A 13,020-nucleotide genomic window follows, 5' to 3' on the forward strand; every position below is an offset into this window, starting at 1 on the left:
GATATAATCATTGGATTGATTATAAAATGTGGAGTGTCTTGGAAAGATTAAAGGGTTCATGGATGGTTTGATTTGGGTTTTCCCTAATTAGGTTGAGTTGAGGTTTAGCTAATTATTGCATATGTAATTAGATAAATTATAATCATGTGATTTGCAGGACGTTGATTCGGGACGAGCATTTCGACATAGAGGTTGATTAGCTCGATCTACATTGGAGGCGGGTACCTTGACTTATCTTTTTTTATATGTCTTGTTGATATGTCTAGTAGGTTATAGCCTTTAGTAATAATTATGTTCATCCTTATTTTGGTACGTCACTACCGGATACTCGTTATCTGCTTGTTTGCTCACCTGTTATACATTTTATGCTAGTATCCATATGATTATATATATGCTCAGTGAGGTAGTGACATACCATGCTTGTTATGTTCAGGACTTAGGTTTTTGATATCCTTTCTGACCTGTGTACTTTAGTTTTTCGTATTTGACCATCGATACTACAATACTTATGTTATATATATGGATATGGTTATGCTGATCAATTTATTGCTATGCTTAGTGTCATGCATCATGATTACATGCTGCGCGATTGTCGGCTCCACTATGGTAGAGCACATCGCCAGTTACATATACTGCACACACCACCACTCATGGATTAGTGGTATATCAGACAGGTGTGTGGCGGTTCTGCTGTTTGGCTCCGTTGGTCTGAGGACTCAGCGTGGTAGCCACAGTTCCGCTCTGTTTGACTCCGGGCATTTAGTGTAGTAGCCGGCAGACGGTGGACTCTGTTTGGCTCCGTTGGTCAGGTGACTCAGCGTGGTAGCCGGGAGAGATACCTCCCCGTCATCGTGTACCGGGAGATGAGAGCATTGAGCTCCCCCATTTATGATTTGGGGTCAAAGGACAGGAGTACTCCGACAGCATCCCGTCCACTCACTCACTCATCAGGTGTAGTGACGACAGAGTGCACGGTTGTCACAGCCCTACCCACTCGACCTCACTATTGTGCGTGAGATGACTGACTGGCGTCAGGGGTGACCAGGACGCATCATTGGCATCATACACATTTATGCATTTACTGCTTGTGTTTGCTGCACTTATATGCTGCATTTGGATGGATGCATATGTTTGACATGCATACAGGATTTATGACACTTCCAATCGGACGACCTGATTATTCTGATAGGTGGCCCTGGTGAGTACAGTACTCTTCAGTCTTTTCTATTGTGCATTACCTTCTTTTGTTCAGGAGACTGTACTCCATAGTTATTACTATTTGTTATAGTTTACTATACATGCCAACTAGGTATCTGCTGAGTTGTTGAACTCACCCCCATGGACACTATCTTTTTCAGGTACTAGGTTATTTATGGAGACGCTTGGAGTATCCTGGCTGTCGGTCCCCACGTCACATCAGAAGCCCTGTCTCTGCCTTTGTTTATTGTTATTTTTGGTATATGTATTTGTGTACTTAGCTTTGTGTTCCGGTTTTATGTTCGGAGTGTTGTTTTGTTTGTGTGGTGTAAGCCTAGCCGGCTAGCAGTGTTTTATTTGGTTTTGTATGGGCTTGTATTTTATGTTTATCCGCTGTATTGGTTTTGTTTCAGCCGTGTAGGCTGATTATATATATTTAACTGCGTAGTTGTGTGTATATTCCAGCCGCCTGTGGCTGATGTATATTATGCCTGTAGAAATGCTTCAGATTGTCACCCGTACAGGGGAGGTGCTGTCGAAATTTCTTCGGACAGGGACTCCTCTGGGGCGTGACAATCACACATCCTTCGAACACCTCCTTGTCGCCTTCCTTTCTATATCTTTTCCTTTCCTGTATCTGCAGTAAGAGGAAATGCAATCTATAAGCAAAATGCTTAGTAAGCGCTATCTAACTCACAAAACACGAATGTGCATGTATACGAAAAGAACTAGAAATTGAATGCCTTAAAAGAAGACATATAAAGCTGCTCGTGTCAAAAGTACTGAAACTAGAAATAAAACTGCTCATGCATAATCAATAGCAAAGCACTATAAACTGTATACTCATGATATACAAGGATAAAACTGCATGCTAGGAATAAAGCTAAACATATGAAAGCTGCTCATCTAATAGGTAAATATGAAAAACTACTCATCTACTAGATAAACATGGTAGAATAAAGAACTAAACTTGCTGATTTTTAGAACTATATGAAACTTATTTCATTTGTTCTAAACTTATTCTTTAACACTTTATACTTATGTAAAACTTACTTTACTTATTCAAAAACTTATACTTATAATACTTCAAAATAGTAATCAACTTCTCTTGGGCCCGACAACTGTACTTGCTTTTACTTTTGTAACGACCCGACCCATTTGGCGACCCTCGGGTCGTCGACCGTCGACCGTCGGTCGTGCCGTTACTACTAGGTTATCTAAACCTAGGGACGACTATGGGAGCCCAACCCAAGGACAACTGAGAGTCCAGCACAGTGCCACTGATAAAAGTAAAATACTTGTTATCTTTTAATACTTCTATATAATGTCTCGGCATTTTCTTTAGCACCTTGTGTGCCAAAATCCCTAAAGTCTTGACTTTGGGATCTACTTAAGGCCTTGGCCTTTTTCTTTCTTTTCTTTATCTTTCTTATATTTTTCTTAAACTCTTAAAAAGAATATAGGCATGCTACAACAGAATTAAATCAAAGGAAAGAAAATCTGACTTCTATAAGCATGCTATATCAGAAACAAATCGAAAGAAAGCAAATCTAACTTCTTCAAACATGCTACAACAGATTTAAAACAAAGGAAAACAATTCTAGAATCTTTAAGCATGCTAGAACAAAAGCTGTTCAGCCTGGTTAAAATGCAAAGGAAAATCGAAACTGCAATGTGGACTTATATAGCTGTTCCTACTCATTGAAGCTACATAAATTTGAAATTTGCCTTCATCAAAACTAATAAGGAAGGATCTATATCGAAAATTAAACAACTGAAATGCTAACAGCATAAAACAGCTCTACTGCATGCTTATTTAGAAGCCTATTCCTACACATGGCAGCAAAGAAGAGAACAACCAAAACTGAGATACTACATGTATATAAGCATTTCTATTCATTGCAATGACCACAACATGAAACTACATGCTCAAAGAAAGATCTAAACCGTTCCATGTTCATTGCCATAAATTCTTCAACAGAAACTAATAAAACCCACACCGCATTCATCCTATAACCCTCTAAATCTGTTTAGAGAATTAGTCATCATGAGGAAACAGATACAACATTGGAATCAAGTGAAAGCACACAAATCTGTCCAAATCCTAATTCATTAAACATGCTACTGCCGAATTAAAAAGGAGAAAGCAAATCTCTTAAACCTCTAGCAACATTTCTTTAAACATACTACTGCCGAACGCAAGGAAGGGAGAAGAAACCGAAGCTCGAAACTCATCAACTCACAATTCCTACAGCATATTCCGAAATATGAAGAAATCCAAACCATATGCCTAACTCAACAATTCATTTCTTTCTTCTAAACTAAGATGCTACCCAGTGCCATTAAACTGCATGCTCCGAATTAAACCATTTCATGTTCTTCCTTGAACCTCACAGCAGCAAACAAAATCCCTAACATGCTTCACAGTAAAACTCGAAAAAACAAGAAAACACCAAACGAATCGGAACTACTCTTACCACAGGTGAGTAGCAACTTACCTTGGGGTTTTTGGACTTACAAACCGAGAAGGAGGAGCTGTTAGGGTTCCGATGGCTTGCGATTTTGGCTTCCTCTTTGTGCTCACAGCCTTCTTCTTGACGAGGGGAGCTTGGATCCGAGAAGAGCTCGCGGAAGGATCCCCTTTGGCCGGAGACGAAGCTAGGTCTTCGTTTTCGTTCTCGCTCGGGCAGAAACGGCGCACGCGAGAGGTGAGGAGAATGGTTCCGAATAATACCTAAGTTCCTTTCTCTTATACTAGGGTTTCATTACAACTTAACTATATTTCGTTATAGGTTAAGTTAAGAAAAGTTCGGCTGGTCTGTTGGTTAAGCGAATCTCTGCTTAACCCGAGGTTTCCGGTTCAAACTTCGTCTTGGACATTATTTTTGTCAAAACTTCTTTCGTTTTGTAAAAATATCAAACGAATTCTAAAAATTTCTAAAAATCTCTAGAATATTTTAAAAGCATTTCCAAATATTTTTAAGGATATTTAGAACTCGAAATAGGGAAATTTGGGTTGTTACATGACTACCCTTGCTCTTCAAACCTGTAGTGACAAGAGAAATACTAAGGGTATATTTAGCGACATTCGAAGGAGCAGTTGTCATAGTCCTACTTTGACAGGAAGATGGTATTACCACCCCATTTATTTCTTGGGACATTTATTAAAGGATGAAAAAAATAGATACACTAACTTAGAAAAATTAGCTCGTGGACTGACCCTCCCTGCCTGTCTATAAGGTCATACTTCCTCGCTTATTAGATCACAGTCCTCACCAATAGTAATTTGGGTCGGGTGTTAACTAACCCTGAAGCCTCAAGGAGGTTGATTAAGTGGACTACCGAGTTCAGTGAATACGATATCCAATATCAGCCACAAACGATGATTAAAGCTCAGGTCTTAACGATTTTTTTAAAAGATGTTCCTGACCAAGAAGAAGACAAGACTTGGAAGATTTATATGAACAACTCTTCCACTAAACAAGGCAGCGGAGTAAAAATATTACTAATATTCCCTAGATAAGATATGCTCCAACTTTTTGTTTGACTCGATTTTCAAGCATCCAACAACAAAGTTGAGTATGAGACCTTACTCATAAGACTTCAAATAGTAAAGCAAGTTAGAGCCTCTCAAGTGATCATTTACTCAGACTCTCAGTTGGTAGATCGAGAGCTAGAAGAAAGTTTTGAAATTAAAAATGATTGATTGTAGTAATTCACAGATGTTTTTGAAAAGCTACAAGACAATTTTTCAAGAAATCACTCTACAAAGGATTCCCCAAGTAGATAATCAAAAGGCAGACGAATTAGCCAAACTAGCAAACGCACTGACAGGATGGAGAATGGATGATTGTGTCTCAAACTCTACTAGTTTCCATATCGAACAAGATTTAAGTCATGATGAACCCATCAATTAGAGAGCACCCATCATTACTTATCTCAAACAAGGAATTCTGTCTGTCGATCCTGAACAAACTCGACTACTCAAAAGAAAGGTTTCCCACTTCACTTTAGTTGGGGATATGTTGTAATCAGCGATCCTTCTTGCGATCTCCTCCTCAAGTGTCTCAATCCAGAGGATGCTAATTATATAATGAGGGAGGTTCAGAAAGGTATCTATGGAAATCATATTGCAGGAAGGACGCATGCTTGGAAGATATTATTAGTTGGGTACTTCTGGCCAACAATGCAAGTCGATACTTCTTAATTCATCACAACCTACATTCATTGTCAAAGGCATCAAAACATCTCTCACTGTTCGACAAAGTTTTTAAAAACTTCCACTATATCAATCTCCTTTGATCAATGGGGCTCTTCTCGATCGAGCCTCAACAGAAGAAATTTCTCTTGGTAGCTGTTGATTATTTTTCTAAGTGGATCGAGGCGGAAGAATTGACCTGAATAACTAAAGATGTAGGTGAGAAATTTTTGTGGAAGAATATCGTTTGTCGAATTGACATCCTTCGTAAGCTTGTCTCTGATAATGATAGATAATTTCAGGGTTGACGACTAAAAAAATAGTGTAAAGGATTCAGAATCCAACAATCCTTCACTTGGTAGCCTACCCATAGAGCAATGACCAAACCAAGGTGGTTAATTCATAAATAGTTCATGGTCTCAAAATCAAATTAGATCATGTCAAGAGTAGTTGGGTGGATGAGTTGCCAAATATCCTAGGCCTTACCGAACCACACCATGAGAAAACACCAGAATGATTTTTTTTTCATCTGGTTTATGGAGGGGAGCCAATCGTCCAGTAGAAATTGGAGAAGAGTCAATTTGAATGAGCACCTATGGACAGGATAATTCTGATTAATGACTCCTGAATCTTGATTTGATCACTAAGACTCAAGAACAAGTGACTATTCGACTCAAGGTGTAGCGACAATGGACGTGTATCAAGTATAATAAATGAGTAATTCCTCGTACTTTTCAAGTCAAAGATCTAGTCTGGAAGAAGGTTAAACCGATAGGAGATGAGAGCAAATTGGAGCCACAATAGGGAGGACCCTTCCGGATGATTAGCAAGCAAAGCTTAGGATTATATTATCTAGAAGATATAGATAGTTAAAAACACTCGATCGACCATGGAGCGTCAATCACCTGAAACCTTACTTTACTTAAGAATCACTTTACAACTTTAAGATTATCTATTCATGGCTTATTAAGTTTCATAGTTTCTTATCGAATAAAATGTCGAAGTAATAGATATAGGGAATAAATATAATAGAGAATAATTCTTTTGTATCGTGTTATTAATAAAGTCAATAGGCTTATTTATACAAGTTGTCCAAACAATAATGGAAAGATTAAATATGATAAACAATCATAATAATTATAATCATAGTAATGAATATAATAAATTTAGATATATTATTTTTTACTATTGATTCATGTCAATCTTGATTATGATGCCAAATATGATAAATCTCTATGGATTAAAATCAAATCTAGATTATTTTCCATTATTATTATTACACCCGATAAGCTCAATGGGAGTGGTTGTGTTAGTGCAGTTGGCACAAATAATCAAACTTGAGTTTTGATGAATGACAAATGAATTAAAGTCAGATATATTGTGTGATCTAACCTCAAGTGTGAATGATTTGATTGGTCTGACACCAGGATGAAATCTAGCTAGGTCTAGAGGACCTAATAGCTGATGTAGAAGTCCAGATAGGTCAAGAAGCGACCCGATTTCTGGTGGAGAGTCTGGTTGGGTCTACAGAACCTAATTATTGGTCGAGGTCCAGTTGGGTCTGTGGACCTGACAACTAGTGGGAAGACCTAGTGGATCATGAGGGAGTCAAGCGATTCTGCATGGTAAGTAAGTCATTGGAAGAGAGTGTTCTAGTGAGGAAGAGTCCTATTTGGGGACTTTAGGTGCAGGTCCAATTTAGGTCTATTTTGAAAATATAAATTGAACCCCTGACTAGATCTCGGTCTCAGATAGATAAGATCTAATTAATGCTATTTATTTTTATTGTGCAAACTTTGTCTTGTAGGGTATAATTTATTTTATTAGACTATCACATTTTATAGGACGAAAGGAGCATAAAATACCTCGGGTGAACTGTACATGAGGCACCTTCCATGAGAAGGAAGGCACCTTGAGCTAGGCGATGGAAGGCGCCTTGGAGAGACTTGAAGGCGCCTTGGAGAGGCTTGAAGGCACCTTCGGTCGAATAAGGTAGAAGGCTTCATCGACGATAAGAACTGATTTTGCTAGGATAAAACTTGGTGTTAAAGGTGTCTCCAGTGGTGTTGAAGGCACATTCAACCCTCTTTAAAAAGGCTACTCGACCAAGGCTTAAATGTAACTCATTCGCAACTCTTCTACAAGCCTTTTCACGACCGTTCGACAATCTGACTGCTCTAATTTCATGCTGCTATTCTGCTATGATGCTTCTGCCCTTGACTACTGCTGAGAAGTCATCCAACACTAAGCTAGATCCGACAATCTATAAGTATTGGGTAATGAAGTTTTATTTGTGTACTTAATTACTGCATAAAGGAAAGTGTAGCTTATTACACTTCTCCTATCTTTACTATTGTACTCGATTCCCTCTTTTGGTAGTTCCAAAAGAGTATTATAAGAGATTGTCCATTGATACGGTCTGAGGGATCATAGATCTTGGAGTAGGAGTTGCCGAAGGCTCCAAACCAAGTAACCGACCGAGTTTTTTTTTCACCTTCATACTTAGTTTTTTTTGCTGTGTACTTGTTTTCAAAATTGAAAAAAATAGAGTTTTCAAAACCATGTGATTCACCCACCCCTCTCATGTATGTTACGATCCTACAAGTGGTATTAAAGCCTATTAGCTCTGAATTGGTGCAACCACCAATCAAGCAGGGGGTTTATTTTCTATTATTTTTTCTCTTTAATTTCCTCAAGTTTTTTCTATATTGTTCTTCCTTCTCCCACACTACTTACCCTAAGACCAAGTCTTGGTATTTTTTTTTTTATTTTTCTCTTAGTTATCACATAGCCCAAAGCGAAGGATGAAAGTGTACCTCTCTCTTCAACGGAGATGACTTCTCATATTGGAAGAAATGGATGAAAGTGTACCTCAAAACCGACATCCACTAGTGGCTCTCGATTCGACGAGGATACAAGGCGCTAATGGACGATGCTACAAAAACACCTCTCGATCTTGAGAATTTGAACCCAGAGATGAAGAAGAAGGCGCAAATTAAGTTTAAAGTCATAAACACACTTCAGTGCAGACTCACGAAAGAAGAATTGAACTGCGTCAGCCCACACAGGAACGCAAAGAAATTGTGAGACAAACTCATTGAGTTACACGAAGGAATGACTGATGCCAAGGTAACAAAATGTGATCTTTTATTAAATAAGTTATTTAAATCAAAATGCAGGAAGGAGAGATGGCTAACCAACTACATGCGAGGATCAAAGACATCCTCAATGGACTCCATACGATTGGCCACTAGATGGAAAATTGAGACATCATCAGGTATGCCCTAAACTCATTTCCTTGAAATGCGTTATAGCCATCCATTGTGGATGCCTATAAAATTTCCAAGAACCTCTTAAAATTAAAATTAGATGAGTTATTTTATAAATTAGAACTACAAGAGCAAACTAACTCCAAACTGGCCGAGAAAGGAATCACTCTTCTTACAGGTTCATCCAAAGAATCCAAGTACAAAAAAAATTTAAACCAAAAGCTGGATTTGACTCAGACTCAGATACTGAAGAACTCCTAGTGAACTTTGTAAGAAAAATGTTCACTAGGAAAAAGAAAGATTTCTCTAAGAAGGATCTGCAAAAGATAAAGTCTACCTTCAACAACAACAAGGCCAACGTCACATGCTACGGGTGTAATAAGAAAGGGCACTACAAGCATGAGTGTCCAAAAACCAATGAGGACCAACCAAATACAACTAAAAGAAAGAAGGCACTCAGAGCGACTTGGGACGAGTCATCTTAGGAAGAATCGGACGTCGAAGAACTAAAGCAACACAACTACCTCATGCTGATGACATCCGAACCAGAATCAGAAACGAGGCGAATCAAGATGACGAGTCTGAATACAATTCAAGCCACAAGTCTATACTCATTTTTGAAGGTCCCAACGAGATAAATTCTAACTTGTCTACTACCTTCTTTAAAATTATAGCATGCATGAATAGAAAATTAGTAAAATCAGAAACTCAAATTAATCAACTCCTTAATGAAAATCAAAATCTAAAAGAATAAAAAAAAATCAAGCTCAACAACTGAACCAATTCAATATGGAAATCCAACTCAAGTTGCAAAACTTGAGGAGAAAAATTCCAAATTGAAAAGTGAAGCTGTTGAATTGAGAGAACTTTTAGAAAAATTTATAACAAGATCCAAGTGCTTAGATATGATACTGGGATTACAATGAGCTGTATACAATAAATCCAAACATGAATATAAGTCCAATTCTATAAGTAAAATATTTATATCACTAGTAATCCAAAATAAGAAAAACAAACAAAAGCTTGGGTTCCAAAAGCTTGTCTAACCAAGCAAGTAAGACTCAATTAATATTATATACCTAAAAATAAAATCCACTACTAACACCAAATCAAAATAAACCAAGTAATTCAAACTCAAACCTGAATACAAAAGTTCAAACTACTAATTCAAATCCAACCTAAAAATGTAAAACTAAATCAAATTCCCATTAAAAACCTAAATTTAAATCAAATAACTATAAATTCAATTTAAACTCAAACTATAATCAATTTTATTACAACTATAAAATAGATCGACATAAATCAAAAACTTGAAACAAACCCAAGTTTAAAAATTCAGGGGGAGACACTAAACTAGTTGGCACCTCCAAAATAACAATTTACCTACCTAGGTAATTAGTGATGGATCGTTTGAAGCGATAGAGGGGTGAATATCGCGCGCTTTAAAACTATTCTTTTCTTTTGAAACCAAAGTCGTGCAGCGGAAAATAAAGAGAGACAAGGTATTTTACTTCGTTCAGAGCCTAGCTCGACTCTTACTCGAAGGCCCGCAGTCCTTGACTGCACTGATGGGCAAAGCACTAAAACTCTTCTCTCCGAACTCCTCGGAGAGAAGCAGATCGTACAAGTACAAGAGATATAAGATAGTAACAGCTCTACTATCTTATATAATTTAAGTGCAACAATAATAAATTTACCGACAAATGAATTTGAAAGTCGAAGCTTGTGGTCGGCGTGAATGCAGAGATTGATGGAGACTTGTTGCTTCAAGCAGCTTGCAGAACAGCAATTTTTTGATCAGTAGAGTTGTTACTGGCCTCTGACCTCGAGCCTTAATTTATAGGTGCACTGAGGTTTGGTCGATCGATCCCTCTGTTCGATCGACCTAACCAGCTCCGATCACCCACAGCTGGAGTCTGACGCTGGCTCGTAAATTCTGCATTAACTAGCCTTCAATGGTTCGGTCGACCGAACCCTTTTATCGGTCGACCGAACAAACTTTTACCTTGTTCGTCGAAGTCTGCCAGAATCTTGAATTAATGCGCGTTTTATGTTGATTGGATCGGTCGACCGATCCTCTTGTTCCGTCGATCGATCAGCCCTTCTTTCCTTTGCTTGCTGATCGTGTCTGATGCACTGGCTGTGCTGAGTCACCAAGGTTCGGTCGACCGATCAAGCTTTAATCGGCCTCAGTCTGTTTTGGTCTGATCTGAAACACTGCTTTGATAACTTCTGTTTCGGTCGACCGATCCTCTGGTTCGGTCGACCAATCAAGCCTGACCTGCAAAACAGTGTTAGAACAAAAACATCCTGCAACATAAAGGTTAGCACAGTAATATATGATGCATGAGTATAACAGTTAGGACTGTTTTGATCTCAACTTGAAAATCTTCCCGATTTCTTTAGTTGGATCAGCGACCTTACGCTGTTCCCTTTAGGAACCCGACCTCACTGTCGCTCTTCCAGTTGCATACCTCAACTTACCTGCCAAACATGATCCTCCAGACATGTTTGGTCTTTTGTCTGCTCAGTGTCTGATCGCCTGATCCACTAAGACTTTTCCTGTAATACCATATTAGCCAACAGCAATAATAGTAATACAGAAAATAATAATAAACCTAAACTTAGATTTACCGAGATCCACTGGTCCGGTCGACCGCGCTCGGTCGACGGGAAACCATCCGATCAACCTTGCTTGGAGTTCACTCCTCCAAGACTTCTCGTTACCTAAGGTTACTACCCCCTAGGATTTTCTCCACTTGGCTTCACTCACCAAGACTTAGTATTTGGCTACCCAGGGAACAAGTCCTCCAAACCTATCCACCTGGCTTCCACGACATACCGAGATTTCCCTTACCTAGCCTATAACTAGGACTCAGTATTCGGCTACCCAGGGATCAAGTCCTCCAGACCTATCCACCTGGCTTCCACGATATACCGAGATTTCTCTCCTTGCCTAGCCTCCAACTAGGACTTCCCTTGATCAAACTCCATACTTAAACATACTTAAACATATTTGTCTGACATTAAAACCTTGGAGGTCGATTGCACCAACAATTAGGACTAGATAAATTAGGGGTTGATTTAACTTGACAAACAATACTAGAGAAGTTTGGGATGATAGTAAATTAGGGAAGCTCTGTCTATGCATGTCTAGGAAGAATTATATGTGTTTGACCTGGTGCATTTAGCTTAGTGGAACTAATTGAAGATACCCCTTACCAATCTAAATTGATTTCACCAGAATTTGTATTAAGTTTTTTGGGTAGAACTATTTGAAAAATCTTGAAGCACATGATTACTCTAATTATGTCCGTGTGACTCACTACAACTCATAAATTTATTCAAAGAATGCCCGTTTCATTAATCCAAAACTAAACTTGAATCTAACACAAGTTAAACCAACCTCTAAAAATAATGAACTTAACTCAACTCACAAAACGATAAGATACATTTGTCTGAAAACTTAGACTAGGTGAGATGATTAGATTAAAATCAAATTAAAATTAAAATTTAACTTAAAAAATATTAAAATTAAAATCAAATTAAAATTTAAACTTAACCTAAAAGAATATTAAAATTTAAATCAAAATAAAATTTAAACTTAACTTACAAAATAAAAAATAAAAAACTTTTAAAAATTATTTTAAACCTTTAAAAATTATTTTATATATTTTAAAAATTATTTTAAATATTTCAAAAATTATTTAAACCTGTGAAAAATTATTTAAAATATTTTAAAAATTATTTTAAACATCTTTTAAAAATTATTTAAAAAATCTTTTCAAAATCATTTTAAAATTCTTTTAAAAATATTTTAAAATTATTTTTAAAAACTTATAAAATTTATTTTAAAAATATTTATAAAATTATTTAAAAATATTTTAAAAATTAATTTAAAATTATTTTTAAAAATCTTTTAAAAATTATATTAAAAATCTTTAAAAACTTCTTTTAAAAATTATTTAAAAAATATTTATTTTCCTTTTAAATATTTCATAAATTTTTTATCTTAAAAACTCAATTAAAATTTAAACACTTTGTTAAAACTTAAAAACTTTATTAAAACTTATACTTAAATTAAAACATTAATGAACTAACTTAACTAAAAACTCAATTGAAATATTAAATTAAATTCAACTCAGTTTAATTAAAAGTTAACATAATCTTAATCACTATGTGAATAACAACGTTTTACTTCGCCACGATTTACTTCATCAATTTAAATATACGAGGTAAAAGTGTATAAGCAACTTCGCTGAAAAAACTAACGAAGTATATACAAATATAGACTTCGCATATTTAAAAACGCGGGCTTCGCTTTAAACTGAAATAAGCTATTACTTTGGAAAGTTG

The sequence above is a fragment of the Zingiber officinale genome, chromosome 9B (genome assembly GCF_018446385.1).
Source record: "Zingiber officinale cultivar Zhangliang chromosome 9B, Zo_v1.1, whole genome shotgun sequence".
Taxonomy (NCBI): Eukaryota; Viridiplantae; Streptophyta; class Magnoliopsida; order Zingiberales; family Zingiberaceae; genus Zingiber; species Zingiber officinale.